The following is a 21,187-nucleotide window of genomic DNA, read 5'->3' as shown; positions in this document are numbered from 1 at the left end:
TTTGTTTGTTTTCTTTTTTTTTTTTTTTTTTTTTTTTTACAAATAGTTTATTGTCAAGTTGGTTTCCATATAACACCCGGTGCTCTTTTGGTCACTTTTTAATTTTTATTTTCATTTTAGTTCTTAAGCAGGCTTGTTGAGGTTTGTCATGGCCTACGCAGAACTTCACAGAACGCCGGTGTGGTCAGTCGATTCCTTCCCAGTCTCCTTCTGGCCTCTTCAAAAGCCATCAACCAGTTTTAGAGGACTACTGTATACATTTCTGTCTAACGGCCATCCTGTTCTCTGTTCTCACCCTCAGTGAACTTCCAGATTACTGAAGGACATCCTTCTTTTCCACACTTTGAAAATATAATCTTAGAGCAGGTCAACATTTTAACATCTTCTGTGGCTTACCACAGTAATAGCCATCTGGTCTATGGGTGTGCTCTCCTTTTGTAACTGAGAATTCAGAAAACATCACATTAGATGCTTCTGCATATTTTGAGACACATAAACAGTGACCAGAACTTCCAAAGCAAAAGCTTCGATGTCCCAAGGTGGCCAGTCACACCCCATTTAGCAGTGTTGTATACAAGGCAGCCGGGACATTTGGAAGGTAAGCTTGGGGTGGGAGTAGACAGTGTGTTGTATGAATGGAGCTTGCCAAAATTTATATTTGTGACTTCTGCCACGTATGCAGATAAGTGAGCAATGTTTAGTTTGCATTTGGACAAGACATCAATGGTAGATGATTTTTGTTTCATATTTTCTTTACTGTCATTAAAATCTTCATAGAAATCGAGATGACATCTTAACACTCCATGTTTCAGATCCAAAGGTCTCAAGAGCTAGGAAGGGCAGTTTTGATATTTGTATTGCTGTCGTTGGACTCATCGTTGTACACATTACGGAAAGGACGGTTGTTAGTAGGATCTGGCAAAATCACCTCTACACTATAAGGGTCAACATAGCCTTTGCCAAAATTCTTCCTTTGTTCACTCATGGAGCACTTTACTTGCAGCCTCTAATTCAGGAAATGTGACTTTACTCGGCTTCATTGAGCTCATCAAGAAAATGATATAATAAAGTGTGGGTTTTTTTTTTTTAAGTTCATTTATTTATTTTGAGGACGGGTGGGTAGGGACAGGAAGAGGGAGAGGGAATGAGAATCCTAAGCAGGCTTCATGCACTATTAGTACAGAGCCCAATACAGGTCTCGAACCCACAAACTGTGAGATTATGACCTGAGCTGAAATCAGGAGTTAGACACTCAACCAACTGAGCCATCCGTGTGCCCCAAAGTGTGTTTGAATGCTATGGTAACATGTGTTCGTTTGTGCGGTGGCTGCTGTGTTTAATTGCATATCAGTGTCTTTGAGGAGATGAAATACTTTAATTGATTCAGAAACTATTTTATGCTGATGGGGAGAGTCAGTGTCCATATGTGCTTTCACCCCCGCTTCTCCACCATGCCCAAGCCCAAATACTTCTTCACATGCTGTGAAGTATGCTGTCTTCTGGTTATTTACCTCCCTGATCGGGGCATATGTGTCCTTCCGTCTTTTCTTAAAAGCATACCTTCATTCTGCCTTATTTTTCAGTGATGTCTGGGTCGTGCTGGCTTGGTGAAGTCATTGTTTTCCCATGTGATCTCGTAGGAAACATGGCTGCGATATCCATTTCCTTAAAAAATTAAAGTAGTGCTAAGAAACTAAACTAGACCACTCAGAGTGGTACAGCAATAGATGATCCAACACCGGGAGCCAAGTCACGGCTTTCCCTAACCCCGCGGGGGTGACCGCGGAAGGCCAGTCGTCTACACCACAGCCACGTGACCCTGAAAGCGGTGATGTTCTCAGCCCCGGTATGTTCCGGACTGACCTTGGAGGTCTGTACTTCTCGGGAGGTATGTCCTGGGATACGGGACTCCCCGGGAAGAGCAGAATGCTTGGTCAGCCTGTGCATCTTGACTGGTGCATCTTGATTGCTTGGTGTAGGAAGGGTTGCTAATGGTTTATAAGCCCACAAATAGACATTGTTTTAGCATTAAGTCTTTGCTCGATGCTACACTGCACATATTACAGAGAGATGTGAAAGATAAAGATAAACTATTTGTTTACTTTTATTATGAGTGAGCTTTTCAGAGAAGCATAAACTAGCAGGAGCTCTTTAAGGGGAGCAGTTTGCAGGGTAGATTGAGCAAATCATTTGTAACTCCAGAAGGGGTGTGTGGGAGTAAGGTATACAAACCTACCCACCTCAAAATGTTGTCTTCGGCCCCTTCCCTTCTAAGGGACCCACCTTAATGCACTCAAGGCTCTTTTCCTCTTCTTCTTCTTTAGAAGGAAATTTTAACATATAGAAGAGAATTTAGAATCTCCAGCGAAAGACCAGTTGGCTCTAGGAATGGGGATGACGTTGTGTAAAGTCATCTCAACTAGAAGAGTAGAGCAAATTCCAGCACCCATCACGGTTTGGATTTTGCCCTCATTAAGCTCACAGTACACTATAGGGAAGCAAATATAATTCAATGAGCTACATGCGGAGCATTTAAAATTTCATCTGTTAGAAGTGTTACAGAGGGAAGCACATGGTTCTGTGAGTGTGTGATCAAGGGTAATTGACATGGTCTTATTTGGGAAGAAGACCACTGAGCTGATAGTGAAGAAAGATGAGTCCTTTGGGCCAGAGGCTGCAGTGTAGGTCAGAACAGCATGTGCAAAGGCCCTGAGGTGGAAAGCAGTATATTGGTTTTGAGGAACTGAAAGAAGACCTGGGTGGCAGTGGCAGAGGAGGAAGTAGGCACAGGGAAACAGAGGCTGGTGTCTAGGCAGCAGTTAGGCCTCTGTGCTGAGTTGAAATTCTGGGTGTGTTCTTTCATTCTGTTTCTTGCTTTTCTTTTTCAAGACAGTGGCCAGGTCTCTTTTTACATGTAACCTATTCTGTTTAGAGACGAGTGACTCGTAGCCCCACCGACCTTTCTGTCCACCTGCCTGTGGATGCTAGCTGCCCTGCCCACGGCATTTCCCCTCTATGACACACTCACGTCTTTTATCAGTATTTCTCAACATCAATCTCAAATCACATCCATTCTCAGAAGCAATCATCAGACGTATTTATAAACAAGCAAACTAGTTAAAAGCTGATGAAACCAATCAATACATCTTCTGTCCATAGCTTCCTCTGAAATTTTGGTCTTGTTTTTTCCTGTTCCCCCCACCTCAAACCCTTCAGAATATATTTCTTTATTTGTAAATATTCTTAAAAATTCTCTGCATTTCACTTCAGCTAATATTTGTGCAGGTGGATAAATGTACCGGTTCCTTCATCATTTACCCATTGAGACTCCAAGTCAAGTACTCCCACACGGTGGCCGACCAGGGAGCCTGATATGCCTACTTCTACAATTCTCCACAATATAAACAAAAGCCTTCATATAAATATACCTTTGTATCATTTCTTTTTGCGGCCATTTTCTGGGTGCAAATTTTCCCAGGTAATGACTTATCTGTCCCATACATCACAATTTTTAGTTTGTGTGACAGTACTGAGTCTTGGCGCAGGGAAATCTTTTCATCACTGTGAATGCTATTTTCCCCATACATAAAAATGGACACAATAATATATTTTGCTGCATATCAGGGCCATCAGGAGAGGATCAAACCGTAAACAAAATATTGGTTGGTTATGAAAGCACTTCGAACAGTTGTAAGGATTACAAAATGGCAGGTGACTCTCTGTTAGAATTCCAGTAATAAATTCTAATTCCACCAAACTTGTTTTTAATAACAGACTACCTCATTTTTCATAATTATTCCCCATATTAATATCACAGTGAAGTCATTTCAACAGCTGTCTCTTTTGGTTGCAGATGTTTTACCCTCAAAGAAAATGAAATGGTGTACTTTGTTTTTCTGGCATTTTGACTAAATGGCTTTGAATCTGAATAACCACAGAGTGTCTCTTGTTGTCTATCCCTGAAGTGCACCCATTTTCTGAGTTCATCTTTTCCATCGTACTTCATTCCTTTGGTACCTAGGGAAATATCCTCCTGGTAGATGGCAGGAACTGACCGAAAGTTAGGAGAGAGACAGATAAACAGCCAGGTATGAGAACACTGTGGGATTGTGGGCCTGGGATTCTGGGTGGGGTATCGGAGGCAGCCGTTGGGGAAGGCGGTGGAGGTGTCTGTGAGGAGGTGAGCTGCGGAGTGAGGTCGTCTAGAAGGAGAAATTTAAGGAGGCGGTGGTGCAGAGGCAAGAGTAGATATTTCAGTTTTTAGACCGTCAATCTGGTACTATTTCTGGTGCCATCAATCCTCTGAGTCAGGGTACATTAAAACTGGCCTGGAGAAATGAGGCCAAAATACATTTGGAACCGGGAAGAGTGCCTTGAAGGGTCCCCGGGCCCAGACATCATTTATCAGTATGATAACAATGGTAATCCTATCATTACATTTATGAAATGATTATATATTACATGTTATAATTACGTTACCTTTTAAAATTATTGATCCTATCGTTTCTTCACTTTGGCTCATTTTATCTGCTATCTTCAGGTTTTTTCCTCTGTTTTTCCTTTCTACAACTTACTTTCTTTTTAAATTTTTTTTAATGTTTGTTTATTTTTGAGAGAGAGAGAGAGACAGAGCACAAGCAGGGGAGGGGCAGAGAGAGAGGGAGACACAGAATCCGAAGCAGGCTCCAGGCTCTGAGCTGTCAGCACAGAGCCCGATGTGGGGCTCGAACCCACGAACCGTGAGATCATGACCTGAGCCAAAGATGGCCGCTTAACTGACTGAGCCTCCCAGGTGCTCCCAGTTTCTACAGTTTCTAAGAATGAATTAAATGTGCTCCCCAACTCCCTGAGCCTGGAGATTCTGTCTCTCTCTCTCTCCCCCTCCCCTACTTGTGCACACAGGCTCTCTCTCTCTCAGAAATAAATACAAAATATACTTTAAAAATTAAAGAGATCATGTATGTCGAGGGGGCAGGGGTGAGGGAGAGTGTGTATCCATTAACCAGAAATTACATGCAGGGTAAATGAGAGCCAGGACAGATGCATTAGCAGCATTTCTGATGTGGATATCTGGATGGCTTCTGTACTTCAGTTTCCATTTCTGCCTTCTCCGGTTGCATCTGTAATTTAGTCTTCACAAAGATAGAAAGATGGGGTCACCCCAACTCACATAGCAGCTGCTGGACATGGATGGAGGATGCCCTTTCGGTGGGCACATCCCAGGTGGCCGGCCCTCCACTCCCCTTTGCACTCTCAGCAACGCACCCTGGGCCCACCAACGCAATCCATTCAACTACAAGTGCAGATTCTAGACTCCTCTGGAAACCTTGTCTTTTTGTAGCATCATTCACCTTTTCCTTTCTGTTTTAGACCTGGAGTCAGTCAGTCACCTAGTGCCTTGTCTTTCACCCCTTAGAACTGACCAAATCATTCACCTGTGACCCTCTGGGCATCGTTCAAGGCTTTGCAAGGGCTCTGAGTCCCACATCCTGGTTTGCCACCTACACTGCAGCGATGACCCCCCACCCCCACCCCGCTGGTGCCACTTTGCTGTGGAGCGCACCAGCACGTTGTCTCTGCCACAGTTTCTTTTTCTTTTCCTTTTAAAACAGACATCCATGTAATCCTCTGTCTTGTGAGACTCCTCAGGCATTCACTGCTAGGTCTCTGTGCTGCCTTTCTCCATTGAGTATGACCGTCTTCCACCGGTCAAGATGCATAGCTCAGTTTTGCTGAGATTAGACAGTGGGGTAGGCACATGGGTGTCCTTATTCCTGGAAACGGAAGGATCTAGGCAGCCCTACAAGGTTTCTTTGAAGGATATGTAGGAGATGAGTTGAACTGATCAACACTTTTATTAGTCTCTGAAGTGCATTATATTACCATTTACCATCTTTTAAATGTTTATTTATTTTTGAGAGACAGAGAGACAGAGCACAAACAAGGGAGGGTCAGAGAGAGGGAGGAGACACAGAATCCGAAACAGGCTCCAGGCTCTGAGCTGTCAGCACAGAGCCCGACGCGGGGCTTGAACCCACGAACCGTGAGATCATGACCTGAGCTGAAGTCGGACGCTTAACTGACTGAGCCACCCAGGCGCCCCATACCATTTACCATTTTGAAAAGCTGCAATGAGTTCCCACATAATAAGCCTGAAGGGTAAACCCCAGGAGAGCGATGCTCATATAAATAATGGCACCCTTTTCCTTAAAATGTGACAGCTTGTGCAAAATAAAATGTTACACAGAATTTACCAGCAAATGAATATACATTTCCAATAGCATGGATCCGCCACATGGCATAAATGTGTGCCCTATCGAGGAGTATCAAAAGTTTCATACGGTCAGTCGTAAATCCCCGGTGTTTTCACAAAGGCCTCCCATTCATTTTGAAGCACCTTATCAACAATAAATTCACTGTTCAAGAGAATAAGACATGTCCAGATACTCAGAAACTCATTTCCTAAGTCTTGACTGTATGGGATTGTGTGGGAAAATTACCAGTGGTTCGTCTGTTCCTGGTTACCTCCTTCGTTTCCATTATTAGTATAGTCCATCCAGAAAGGCAACTCTGTACATTTGAAAATAGCCATTTTTTTGACCTGCCATAAGGCAATTGGGTGCTTGTATGAGAGGCGGTAGTAGATACTACTCTTTACCCTCGGATGATCTCAAACTAATCAAGTAACGCTGACAATAGTCGCCCTGAGCAGCCTTGGGAACACAAGAAGCAGACAGGCTTAACTGCACTGGGCCACGTTATGTCCTGCATTCACATCACTTTTTACTTTAAATACATGTACATAGTCAGGTCTTTCCTTGTACATTACTATGGGTCTTTTTACAATTGAGATTTACTATCTTTGTGGATATATATATGCATATATATATGGATATATATATACCATATATAGTATATATATATCCATAAAGATACTATAAATATATTATTTATTATGTTCTATATAAATATATAAATAATATATTTATTTAGGCCCTTAATGTCAAGTTTGCTTTTTCACAGAGTTGTAATATTTCTCAAAAAAATTAACTGCCTCTAAGAAAACATGATAAAAAAAAATTGACCCCCTTGGATATGCGAAGACACTGAGTTGAAATATTTCATGAGCAAGAGGGAAGGAGGAGGAGGAAGGAAATACTGCCTTCATTTTCTGGATTCCCCCCTAGGAAGATTCAAATTGGAAAGAGGACATGAGAAAGTCAACAAGGACCATCTGAGCTAGGTGCAGCCCCTTCCCCCCTTTGTGCAGCCACCCCCCCCCCCAGGTCGCTGGGGGCTTTTCTCTCCCTGGAGCCTGCCCTCTGCTCTCAGAGGCGTGGGGATCCCTCGAGGGCACCTGGCCCCGTACTGACCGCTCCCCCCACTCATTCCCCATAATTCCCGTGTGCACCTATTACGTTCATCTGTGGTTTCACAACGAGAAACCAACCTTTGTTTGCTTCTCTTTAGCAGTTCCCAGTGCTGAACTGCATCTAGCTGACTGGTACGTTCGGGTCAAGGCCTCGAGGGAAGGCCCGTTTGTCCATGGACTTGGCTCCCATACAGTCCGTGGAGCAGAGGTCGTCCGCAGGCGCGGTTTGGGCCAAGAGGGAACTGAGCCTCATAGACAACGAATATAAGCCGTGACACTGAACTCCCTTCTAAGGATAAAATGGGGAGTGAAAACCTGGGACCTGCAGTGTCTGGCCATGTGGGGTATAGAGGAGGAGATACACGTAGGGTAGACAGCAATTTCACAGATTTATAGAAAATTGTAACTGTTTTACGTCCTATGAGAGCATAAGGCAGAAAGCCTGTGATGGTCTGGGGATCCATGCATGTCTGTCTCCTCAAGGACATAAGTATGTTGGAGAGAATGGTGAGAGGTGATGGGAGGCAGGGGGAGGTCATCGTGTAGGCAAACCTGCCCCCAGCCCATCCGGGGTGGGGGGGTGGCCTTGTGCGTGGGGATCTGAGAAAAGACCCCACAGCCAAAGACCCTGAAAGGACATGAAAGGTTTTAGACTTCAGTTAAATTTTAGGTAAGCATCACAGAGAACTGTTTCCAGAAGCTGTGTGCATCTGTATTTCTATGGGAGCAATTGTTCATCGGTGCATTCAGCAAGCGGTTCCCGAAAATCCTCTTGAACCCCTCGTCTCTCTGCTGGGTACGAGGCGTGCAGAAGCGACTCAATCCCGGGCAGTTCAGTCCCTGAAGCGTTCACAACGGCATCGTCGAACATGTGAGGAAAATGAGGTGTGGGAAATGAGCCGCACTCCGCGTGGAGGAGGGGAGGGTCCTTGTTTCAAGGGTGACAACGCCCCGTCGGACGTCAGGCCTCGTGGCCCGAGCTCGCAGATGTCTGCAGCGGGGGAGTGTAGGGGTCATGGAGGCACTTATGGGGTCCGAGTGCCGAGCGGGCTGCCGCTCCAGCACGAGTGCCAGTCGAGTGTCTCATTAATGTTTAGCAATTAGCAATCACGGAGAGAGGAGGCAGCGAAAGGCACTTCCAGCATCTCCGACGGGAACACAGGGGCGACTGGTGAAGCCTTCGTGATGTTTCATGATCTCATGAAACCCGACTTCCTGACATGAATACCGTAGCTACACATTTAGGAGATGGGCTGAAAATGAAGATCCTTTTCAAGTCCTGTGTGCATTTGCCAGGTTGGCAGGTCCCTTTCCGGGGAGGGGTTGGTACCCACAGAAGCAGAAGCGGGTACCCCATCCTGTTCCACTGGGCAAGGACTTTGATCATCGGAAATACCCTGAAGACAGGTCTCCTGCAACAGTGGTTCGTCTGAGAAGCTTCAAACTAGAAATGATCACAATGGCTGTAAAGTTCAGCTCCTTTGCACTTTCTCTGCTTCCTTGTCCACAGAGTTATGATTCAAAAAATAACAACTGCCTTCTGCTGCCCAGAGGAGAGGCTGTTCTCAGGACCCCGTGGTGCCCTTCTTCTGTTTCGAAGTCCGTGCCAGCGTCAGAATGCCTCATGCCCTTCTGGCCTTCTCGCCTTTCCCTGACTCCCCCTAAGTGGGCTCTATCCCATGCGGGGCTGCCCGTAGATTAGAACACTTATGCGTACGGGCGTTCATTTCACAAGCGTTTCCTGGCCGACGCAGGGAATCCGGAGGTGCAGACTGAGAAGCCCCGTTAGAGCCTTGCTCGTTCTTCATTTAACCTCGATGAGGGAGAAGGAAAAAAAAGGAGAAAGAAAAAGGTGCCTCTCAGTCCAGACTGGACACTCTGCCCCTGTTAACTCAGTTCTCCTTGCCGAGGTCTTACGGGGATTTGAAAATACCAAAGAATAATTTAAAGTTCAGACGTCTAATGTGTTCTTGTGATTGAAAATATGACCGTTCCCCAAAGTAATTTTCCTGAAAGTGTTTATAAAGCAAGAGAGTCACAAATGGACACAAAACTAGTTCAGTTCGATATTGAATATAGAATATGCAGGAAAAATGAATAATTCTTTTTTTTTCTGGGTGACTGGAATATATAGGGATATTGGACACATATTTCTTTATTCCAATTACCTTTTTACTGTCAGTGAGCTGTAATGAATGATGAATTTCTCATTCTTTTTGGCCTTCTACATTGTGCTATAGTGATTTGAGGGGAAAAAATGAGATTTTGGAGTGAAGAAATTTGCATTGAATATTGGCTTTTCCAGTTACTCACTAGGGGACTCTGGGTAAAACATTTAACCTTCAAGGTTGTGAGCAGAAGGAATAATAATAATAAACTAGTAGTAACTATTCCTGAAAATTTTTAAGACTCTAACAAGATTTTACATATACATATTTTTAAATATATATTACATATACATGTATATTTAAAAAATCTTTTTCTAAATGCCAAAGACATTTTAGCTGTAATATTTATGTAACATACTTATGTATATGTATAAAATCGCTGTCCTTATTAGTGCTACAGCACTGTGTTGTCAGTTTAAACATTAGGTTACAAGTTGAAGCTCTAATCCCTTTCTATATAATCTCATTCTTATGTGATATAATGGAACAATTGGTCCCTAGCTCTTTGAATAAAAATTGCATGGTTTAAAAAATCATTCCCATCTTAAAGTAATTTGAAGACCATCTTGTTTTGTGGTTTCCTCCTTTGGAAGCCGATATTTGTGCCTATAGATTAAAACACATAAGAAATACCCTTTATTTATTGCTACTTTTGTTGCTTTAATAAGTCAGATTTCTCTATGTCATAGGTGGAAATCCAATTAGGTGAAAACCAAACAGACACTGCATGTCATCAAATCAAATATGCTCTCAATTAGAAGACCAAGAAAAAAAACATCGAGGTGCCTGGGTGTCTCAGTTGAAGCCCTGTGTTGAGCCTACTTAAAAACAAGAGGCCGAGAAAAAAAAATAGACAAAATATGACAAGCTATTGAGTTTATTACACAGCTAGATTTTAGAATTTAGAAGGTGCAATGGGTAAAGTCTTAGAATCAAAAAATCTGGGACATGGATTGAGATTTATAAGTATGTTATCTGTTAGCCAAAGCATTAATTATGCTGATTATGTACGTATGTCCATATTATGTGTCTGTATATATAATGAATGAATATATATATACATGTATATATAAAATGCATCATACGTGTTCCTTCATGCGTTCATTCACTGGCCGTACTGAGGACACTTGCCGAATGCAGCCATGATGCTGGGTGAATGACAACACACGCAATCCGTGTGGCCTATTTCTGTAGGGAGCCCATGTGCTGTTTGGAAGGTAGACACTAATCTGATAGTCCCACGAATAAAACGTAAAGCCCCAGCACTGCTGAGTACTTCCGCTGGGCCCCGTGGTCCCGGGAGGGCAGGGAGGTGCGTGAGTCTGGGGTCAGGAGGATGACAGAATGTGCCTGGGGAGGGGAGGCAGGAGATGCTGATTTCATTCTCAGATCGTCTCCGCACTGAACTTCGGCACCGTGGCCAGGAAACGGCTGTGGGGTTGGTGTCTCTCGTATTCGCCTTTCCTCCCTCTCTGCCCCGTGTAGACCACTAACCATCCGCCATGTTGAACAGGTTCAGATCCCTCTGCTTTCCCAAGCCAACTCTTCCAGGCTGCTTCCTATACTCTGGCTGCAAGTTCACTGGATGTATAGGCTTTTAAAATTATCCTAATTTAAAAGGCTTATTTATTTTTCCTCTGTGCTGCAAAAATGTGACTACCCATTCTACTTAAAATGAAACTTGCTGCAGTCTCTCTCTCTCTCTCTCTCTTAAAATATCCATCCCCTTCTTTTTTTTTTCTTAATTATTTTTTATGTTTTATATATTTCTAGGAGACAGAAACAGCGTGAGCAGGGGAGGGTCAGAGAGAGAGGGAGTCACAGACTGAAACAGGCTCCAGGCTCTGAGCTGGCAGTCAGCACAGAGCCCGACGCGGGGCTCGAACCCACGAACCGCGAGATCATGACCTAAGCGAAAGTCGGACGCTTAACCGACTAAGCCACCCAGGCACCCCTCCATCCCCTTCTTCTTACTTGAATGCTGTGTGTCCTATATTTGAGTTCTCTGCCCTGCTATAGACATAGAAAGGTATTACAAAATTTCTTTTGTTGAAAACTAACATCCTCATTGGGGTCCCTGAAGGTATTAGCTATAGGATGTCTCTCTCTCTCTCTCTCTCTCTGTGTGTGTGTGTGTGTGTGTGTGTGTAATTGGCTCACAGAATTACGTGGCCTGGCAAATTCGGAATCTGCAGACTGACAAGCTGGAAACCTAAGGAGAGTTGCCACCTTGAGTCCACAGGCAGTTTGCTGGCAGAATTCCCTCCTCTTTGGGGTACCCTACTTTGAGATACCCCAGTCTTTTTTAAAATTACTTAAAGGTTTTATTTATTTCTGAGAGAGAGAGAGAGAGAGAGAGCGAGAGAGAGAGCGAGAGCGAGCATGAGCAGGGGAGGGTCAGAGAGAAGAGACACAGAATACGAAACAGGCTCTAGGGTCTGAGCTAGCCATCAGCACAGAGCCCAATGTGGGGCTTGAACCCACGAACCATGAGATCATGACCTGAATAGAAGTCAGATGCTCAACCGACTGAGCCACCCAGGCGCCCCTGGGGGGGTACCCTAGTCTCTATGTCTGAAGACCTGTTGATTCAACGATGCCCACCCATATTATGGAGGGTCATCTGCTTTTATCTAATGTCTATAGGTTCTAGTGTTAATGTCGTGTTAAAAATACCTTCCCAGCAACTTCTAGACTGGTGTTGAGCCCGCTATCTGGGAACTACAGCCTGGCCAGGCTGATGCATAAAATTCACCACCACTCTGAGATTATCAGTTTCATGCAGGTGGCAAAATTATGGGTGGTAGAACTCTTTCTGTATAGCCTATGTCAACAGTCTTTTTTTTCCCACGAGAGCTCCTGGTATTTCTATTATTGGTCAGGTAGGACCTCTTAGAAATTACAGTGTCATGGAGCAGAAGACTCCTGTAGGCATTCCTGAGCCTCCCCGGCACTATCCAATGTCACCTTTGATGACAACTGTTGTTTATGCAGTTAATTAGACCCATGTGGTCCTTCCATTGAGCCCCGATAGTGCCTCACACGTGTTTCTCCTTGGGTTTTCACTCACATTGCTTCAGCCACAGCTCTTCCACTGAACACAGTACTCCTAACCAGGACCTTTCACAATAGGCCCTTAATAGACAGTTTTTAAGTGAACTCTAAAAATCAATGAATAAGTCAAATTCGGTGCATCTGTTTAAATATATACTTTTAAGAGAAGTAACAACACCAAGTGTTAGTTTCAGTATGATTGCTTTCGTATAATAACCTATTTTTTTTTTAAAAATAGCTTATTGTCAAATTAGTTTCCACATAACACCCAGTGCTCATCCCCACAAGTGTCCTCCTCCATGCCCATCTCCCCTCCCCCCCACATCCATCAGTCCTCAGTTTTTGTCAGCATTCAAGAGTCTCTCATGGTTTGCCTCTCTCCCTTTCCCCCACCATTTCCGCCCTTCTTCTCCCCCTTGTTCCTCCGTCAAGTTCCTCCTAATCCTCCTATACGTGCAAACATATGATATTTGTCCTTCTCTGCCTGACTTATTTCGCTCAGCATAACACCCTCAAGGTCCATCCATGTTGCTACACATGGCCAGATTTCATTGTTTCTCATTGCCATGTAGTATTCCATGGTATAGATAAACCACATCTTCTTGATCCATTCGTCCGTTGATGGACACTTAGGCTCTTTCCATGTTTTAGCTATTGTTGAGAGTGCTGCTATGAACATTGGGGTACATGTGCTCCTCTGCCTCAGCATTTCTGTATCCCTTGGGTAAATTCCTAGCAGTGCTATTGCTGGGTCATAGGGGAGTTCTATTGTTAGTTTCCTGAGGAACCTCCACACTGTTTTCCAGAGGGGCTGTACCAGTTTACATTCCCACCAACAGTGTAGGAGGGTGCCCGTTTCTCCACATCCTCGCCAGCATCTAGAGTTCTCTGATTTGCTCATTTTAGCCACTCTGACTGGCGTGAGGTGGTATCTCAGTGTGGTTTTGATTTGTATTTCCCTGATGAGGAGGGATGCTGAACATCGTTTCATGTGTCTGTTGGCCATCTGGATGTCCTCTTTGGAGAAGTGTCTGTTCATATCTTCTGCCCATTTCTTCACTGGGTTGTTTGTTTTTCAGGTGAATAATAACTTATTTTTAATAGAAAGGAAAATATCGCCATGTTTTCTGTTTCCGCAAGTGTTTGAAAGAAGAGCAAGAAAGGCTTTCATGCTATTAAATCATTTCAGATATACCATTATGACAAAGATAACATTTCATTTATTAGGAATTTTTTGTATGGGCAGTTTCCACTCTTGGAGAGAAGTGTCACGATAGGAAATCCATTCAACTGTGTGTGAAATGAACACTTTCTTGTAGTGGCTTCCTCTTAATCTCCAGGCATTATAATGCAATTGCCATCTAATTGTGCTCATCAGACTCTTGCAATCAGTCCAGTGGTTAAGTGTCTGTCAAATCAGTTTAAATGTATTAATAGAGGAGACGATCTTCAGCCTCAAAGGACCTCCTCGGATGGTCAAAGGAACCGACACAGTCAGTTGTCGTTCGTGTTCCAGAACACCAAAAGGGTGACTTCATCACCAAACGATCAAAACATTTCTCCCTTTTGTTTTACTTTGGAATAGTTTTGAAGAATAAGATATAATTAGTAGTCGCGTATTAACCAAAGGATACGAGGATGCCTTCATCATTTTGCTTAAAATTAGAGAGTTCATAGCAATCATATATCTAGTGAATACTTAGCGCTTGAGTTTACTTTACCTCATATAATGAGGAAGCTTAACCTCTAGAGAGGCGAGTTCAGTGCTTATTAAAAAGAGAGACTCCGAAGTCAGCTGTCAGACTTCAACTTGAGTTCGGTGAAGGGGGACAGTACTACTTTCAGCAGTCTTTTGGCGAGGCGCCTAAGACAAGTTAGGTTTCACTAACTCAATTTGACTTCGAAGTTTTGTCTCCACATCATGAGTTAAGTAATTCCGCTTATTAATATATTTGGTTCTTTATGAAAATAGGATCCTTTGAAATACATAAATATATTATTTTTTCGCCGTCCTTCAAGCCAGAAGTTCTGGACTTGGCTCATCTTCCTGAACCTCATTCTCATATTTGGTGTTACAGTGGGTTCTCAGGAAAGTAACACTTGGACAAAAGATGGGGTGGGGTGGGGGCCAGAAACTGAGTGGAAATAATGGTGTGTCACTTTCCAAACTGATTTAGTTCTTCCACACTATTGATTTTCTTTTAAAAAAATTTACTCTGACTTGAACAAATTTATGGGCAAGTTTCAATTTCTCAACTGTCACATTTCATGTGTCCACAATAATCATTTTACAACAGGTGGACACTGGAAGAACAGCATATCCTCCCTGATATTATTTAGTTAGTGAGCGTTAGCTATGTCTCTTTCCATTTTTTTTCCTGTGGAGATCTCACTTAAAACCGTATCTAGCTCTTGAATTCGGTTTAGAAATTAATTATTTAAAAATTCTAATCACTGAGAAGCAAAAGGCCCAGTTGCAGAAGTGGATACACATAAGAGTGTATGCCAGGACAAATGTGACTATCGAAAGATTAGTGTGGGGGAGGGCAGAATTGGGGTGAGTCTCCATTGACAGATGTGTTACAGTAATGAAAATGTTTTGTACCACAGGAGATGCAGACACTATTGGTATTTGTTTAAAGATTTTTTTAATGTTTATTTATTTCTTTATTTAGAGAGAGAGAGTGCGTGTGAGCACTGGAAGGGCAGAGAGAGGGAGAGAGAGAATCCCAAGCAGGCTTCACACTGTCAGTGCAGAGCCCGATGTGGGGCTTGATCCCATGACCCTGGGATCATGACCTGAGCCAAAATCAAGAGTTGGATGCTCAACCCAGTGAGCCACCCAGGAGTCCCCCACCCCCGCATTGGTATTTCTTTTTTTATATAAGTATTTTTTAAATATTTGTTTATTTTTGAGAGAGAGAGAGAGACAGATCATGAATGCGGAAAGGGCAGAGAGAGAGGGAGACACAGAATCCGAAGCAGGCTCCAGGCTTCAAGCTGTCAGTACAGAGTTCAAATTCATGAACTGCGAGACCATGAGCCAGAGTCAGATGCTTAACTGACTGAGCCACCCAGGCACCCCCACTGGTATTTCTTTCATGTGACTATAAAAGTAAAACAAGACAGAGATATAATGAAGGAAAATTATTCGTAAGAACCTAATTGTTATGATGCCAGAAGTTTTGAAATTCCCAGAAGGCAGATCTCAGTTATACATTAGTTATCTCAAGGATTTAGCGTGGCCACATCTGATAGTCAAATGTTTAAGATACACGGGCAGGGATGAAAGACATGGACCAGAAGTGGGGTGGCTGGTCCTCACTTGGTTTAAGGACCAATGTGAGTAGTCTCTTCGGTGGAAGGAAGGCTGGAACTGACTGTAAGCAATTCCTTTACCGCTCAGAGCCCATTTGAATAAAAAGGTAATGTTGATATGAAGGATTTTTAAAAAATTTTTAAATGTTTATTTATTTTTGAGAGATAGAGATAGGGCAGGAGCGAGACAGGATCAGAGAGAGAAAGAGACACAAAATCTCAAGCAGACTCCTGGCTCTGAGCTGTCAGCACAGAGCCTGACAGTAGGCTTGAACTCATTAACCATGAGATCACGAACCGAGCCGAAGTCGGACACTTAACTGACTGAGCCATCCAGGTGCCCCTGATATGAAGGATTTTTAATCATCCTGGTTTGCCAAGTATTTTGCATGATGAAACTCTAGAGAAAAATTTGAACCTTTAACTTTTATGAAAAGTCAGAAACTATTTCATTTTATGATCAGGAACAAGCACATGTGTTTCTAAGGATTCTGTATGTTAACAAAATGCATATTTGTCATTCTTAATGCAATGGTAATAGATACTTGTACAACAGTGAGTTTTTTGTGATGCCTGTTACTTATTAAATATTCAATAAATAATGGCATATATTATTACCTACAAATCATGTATGTGTGCTTTACCTTGACACATTATATTACGTTTGTGAAATAATTTCATTGGAAGTATATGGTTTTGTATAATTTCCAAAGATTTATTTATAAAATTGCATAATTAATTAGATTTTGTTGAATTCCCTGAAGAAAAAAAATGAGATCCCGTTAGAAATAAAAAGCATTTGCATTAAACCCAAGCATGCTTGAGTTATGCCTACAATATGTATATTTCTGGGGCACCTAGGTCGTTCAGTTGGCTAAGCACCTGACTTCAGCTGAGGTCATGATCTCACAGTTTGTGAGTTTGAGACCTGTGTTGGGATCTGTGCTGACAGCTCAGAGATGGGAGCCTGCTTCGGATTCTGTGTTTCCATCTCTCTCTCTGCTCTCTTCCCTCCCCCACTCATATTCTCTCTCTCTCTCTCTTTCTCTCTCAAAAAATATTTTAAAAGTTTAATGTATATTTGCTTTTTTAGTTTTTTAATGTTTTTATTTATTTTTGAGAGAGCGACAAAGAGAGCATGAGGGTGGAGGGGCAGAGAGAGAAGGAGACAGAATCTAAAGCAGGCTCCAGCCTCTGAGCTGTCAGCACAGAGTCCCATGCAGGGCTTGAACCCTGGAACTGTGGATCATGACCTGAGCCCAAGCCATACACTTAACCAATTGTGCCACCCAGGTGCCCCTAAAAAATGTATATTTTCATATGAGAAAATTAATGTTGAGTACCAGATACTTGAAAGACTACACAAAGAAAAAATTGCACCTGATGAGGTTTTAAAAGCCTGCCTGATGTTACTCAAGGCTGCTGCAGTAGAGGAAGGAAGCCAGAACTCTGCTGAGCTCCACTCTGCCAAAACAAAGCATGGGATGGGATTGTCGACTCTCTGAGTTTGCTGATCGTTTTTACCCAGCACCCCAGAAAAGTCAATTTTCCACGACTGGAGGTACTGTTGGCTATGCATTCATAGCTATGCACCTGTGGAAGGTGGTCCCAGAGACTGAGATGTGGGCACTATTTCCTCTGATGACACATTTCAAAGAGATGGCTCCCAGATCCTTGGGAAGATGTTCCTCTGTTGCAAAAGTGGCAAGAGACTTTACAAAGATTTACATCTCAAAAGGACAAAATTTGCAATATTTACAAGTTTTCCAAGAAAAAAAAGTGTTCCAAGAAAAGGGGATTAGGGACCTGGAACCGGGAAGCAGCCTGTGTCTGTGGTTTCAGCACGTGGAGAACATCAGGCCATCTTGGTCAACCAGCGGCCTAACCTGTTCATCAAGCAAAGTGCAGCTCACTTTCTTCACCGTGGGTGGACACGTGGTATTGTCTTTCAGTGGCTTCAGAAGAGAGACCCGTGGATAGATACTTATGGGCTTTTGAAGTCTGGACCCAGTGGATTTAAGATGAATCCTTCAACGCAAGGATCTGATTGAGACTGAATCAAGATCCTGATAATGTAATTTAGGATTGGTAGATCCAGAAAGGCAGAGTGTCCTGAAGCAAGTATTTACAAATGACCAGCTGTTTGATTCGAGAGGGAGGCTGTTTGGACAGTTTGTTGGTTTGGTGAAAGTTTCTGAAGCAAACAATGATGTTGTGTCCTGGCTAATAGTCTTATCTTTCTGAGAAAGAATTTGCTGAAGCAAATAATAAAGTCAGGTTGATGTAGAAGGTCCTGGACATTAAACCTTCATCTTGGTCCTGGACATTAAACTATGGGATGACTTGAGGTCTCAATTCCCAGTAGTTAATTGAACATTCAACTCTGTGTGTGTGTGTGTGTGTGTGTGTGTGTGCACGCGCGCGTGTGCGTGCGCACGCACGTATTACAAATTGAAATAGAAGACAAAGATGGTTTTCATTTGACCTGGACTTGTTTACTGACTCAGTTTCCCTAACTACAAGTACGGTACCAAGAGCTTCAGGGATTCCATGAAAATACTTTTGAAGGTCACATCAATAGGATTTGTATTTTTAAAAGAATTAATGTCCATGTAAACGCTCCAGTTACTCTCCTAAATTGTTTGTTGACTTACAAATTAATTGATCTCTGAGTTTCTAAACACCTCTTGGCTCATTATAGGAACACTTGTATTAATTGACTCAGCAGAGGGTCTCTGTGGTTCTCTGTGCTGCCAGATAATTTTTACCAGGTAAGTCCATTTAGGGATTCCAGTATAAGTCTAGGACCACATCCTGATGAGACTGAATGCAGAAATCCCAACTCCACGTGCTTAAAGTGAAATGGAGTTAATATAAACAGAGTTTATTAAATGCCCAAAAGTCATCTATACTTTAGTCACTGCTATAGGAAAGATGAAATGTTTCGGATGGTTTGATTCTATCCACGCATCAAAGACATACTTTAAAGTTCTTACTCTAAGAATGATCATCAATTTGCCTACAGTAAACTCAAAATTAATTTAATAATATCAGTAACTCCAAAGTCAGAGAGATATACTTTTGCAGCCAAAATTTAAGTTAATTTATCTTATCTTATTTTTCTCTCACATTTTATGCATGAGAAAAACACACTCAACCAGTGAAGGATGTACTCAGATAGTTGGCGGGGGAAATACGACATCTTAAACTTGTATGTTACATACAGCTCTTTATTCTATATCACATACTGGCTAGGTCAGAATAGCTCATTTTACAGTCACACTAGTTCACATCCCAAAGCTCAGAGCTCAAGACAGATAATCTGTATCCATAAAATGTCAACTCAGTCATAAAAGAGACCTGTGCCTGCAAGGACAGAACTTTCTTTGTCCCTCGAGGGTGCCTCTCCCCAATGTAATTGTATTCTAAAAGCTTTCCTTTTTGAAATGTGTATTGCTTTCACAAACTCAGCGTGTAGACTGTGGACTGATTTGTCCCCCAAAAGAATGGGGTTGTCTGCAGACCTAAAATCTCCTCTTCCCAATGAGTCTGTTCCCAGAGGTGTCCTGGGCCAGCAATTGATAGGATATTGGGCTCCTTTGTCCATCATTGCTCTGAGTGTTTCTACTTCTCCTTTGTCTGTTAAAAAGAAGACAGAGGGGAGCTGTATTTCTGCACTGGGTGAAGGCTGTGGGTGTGTTTCTCTGTGAGATCCTACACAGCATTGTTTAAACAACCCTCAATCAAGAGCTCCTGTGAGGCAATCCCTGAGGTCCGTTACTTTCCGATTTAATCGTGTCCATTTAATTGAACTGAAAGAGACAATAAGTTTCCTGAGAATTTCTTTAGCAGTTCTAAAATAAAATTAAGTTATAATTATACTTGTTATCATTAGTTTATTACTTGCCTCTCTTCAAGGACATCTTTGAAACACTAATTTGAGGAGTAACTTTTGGCTCTCCAAAGAATCTCCTGGAAACCCGTTGTCAAGAAGATCAGGCTTTGGATCACTTTATGGTAATTAACACGTGTGTATGGGAACAAAATGCTGTGTGCAAACCAGAGGGAGTAGTATCTCTCCAGTGTACTCAGTGAAAGAGGTACTTTTGAATGTAGAGTTCAGAGCTACAGCCCATCACCATGACTGCCTCCCACGCTCCCGCGCACCTGTTCTCTCCAACAGTCTAGAGCCTCCTGGCTCTCTGATGAGAATCTTTCCTACCATTTTTCTAGATGGGACCAATCCCAAATACCGTGCCTAGAGATGCATGGGTTTGTACCCTAGTAGTATCTCCATGTGGGCTAGATAGCTTTAGCAGCAGGGTTTGGATAAGAGTGGCTTCATGTCACAATGTCCTCATCCACCCCCATCCCCCATGCCTCACTTCCTAGCTATGTGAATCTTTGCTGCTGCTCAGTCATAAACTGTTTGTTTTCATCGACATTTCACATTGCAAAAGCGATATGTGTCCTCTGCAAACACTTGATTGATAGCAAACCCTAGCAAATATAAAGCCAATCAGTGTTGCTCCTCAGATTATTCAGAATAACTGTTATTAATCATTTAATACTATCCTTTGTGTGTATAAATGTGGGTACATATATGTATGCCTGATAACTAATAGAATTATATATGTATTTTTTTAATTTTAAGTAGGCTCTGTGTCCAATGTGAGGCTCATGACCCTGAGATCAAAGTTGTCTGCTCTACCATAAAATATTTTTAATAAGATTTCGTGGGCATGCTTCATATCAATTCATAGGGGATCGGCTTACGATTTTTCATGTCCACATTATATTCTATGACATGTATGTACAATAATACATTTGACTGTTGACCATTAAGGGGCATTTAGGTTTTTCCAGCTTCCTTAGTTTTAGAACTAATCCTTCAATAAACATTTTTGTACATTGTCTTCATCAGCTTGGGCTGCGATAAAAAAATCCCGTAGACTCGTGGCTTAAACAAGAGACATTTATGTCTTATAAGTTCTGGAGGCTGGGAGGTAAAGGTGCTGACAGATTTGATTTAGTGAAGATCACCTTCCTGGCTTATGGATTGCTGCCTTATTGCTGTGGCTTCACATGATGGAGGAAGGAGTGAGCCAGAGCCAGAAAGAGAGGCAGAGAGAAGGGGGAGAGTGTTCCTGTCTCTATTGATAAGAACACTAATCTTACATGTGAACCCCAACCCTCATGGCCTCACCTAAGCTTAATTGCCTTCTGGAGGCTCCACCTACCTCTCTGTACATTACGTTAGGGGTTATGGCTTCAA

General features: G+C 42.6%; 1 protein-coding gene and 1 non-coding gene across 2 annotated transcripts in view; one reads left to right on the top strand and one right to left on the bottom strand.

Moving 5' to 3' along the window:
* The window catches only part of NALF1 (NALCN channel auxiliary factor 1), a 638,784-nt gene that overhangs the window by 335,827 nt on the left and 281,770 nt on the right, over positions 1-21,187 (top strand).
* On the bottom strand, positions 12,000-12,084 carry TRNAR-UCU (transfer RNA arginine (anticodon UCU)). Its single transcript has one exon. It is a non-coding gene; the product is annotated as a tRNA-Arg (tRNA).

The sequence above is a fragment of the Crocuta crocuta genome, unplaced genomic scaffold, assembly GCF_008692635.1.
Source record: "Crocuta crocuta isolate KB4526 unplaced genomic scaffold, BGI_CrCroc_1.0 scaffold31, whole genome shotgun sequence".
Taxonomy (NCBI): domain Eukaryota; kingdom Metazoa; phylum Chordata; class Mammalia; order Carnivora; family Hyaenidae; genus Crocuta; species Crocuta crocuta.
The sequence above is the reverse complement of the archived record's forward strand: the minus strand, read 5'-3'. Positions and strand labels throughout refer to the sequence as shown.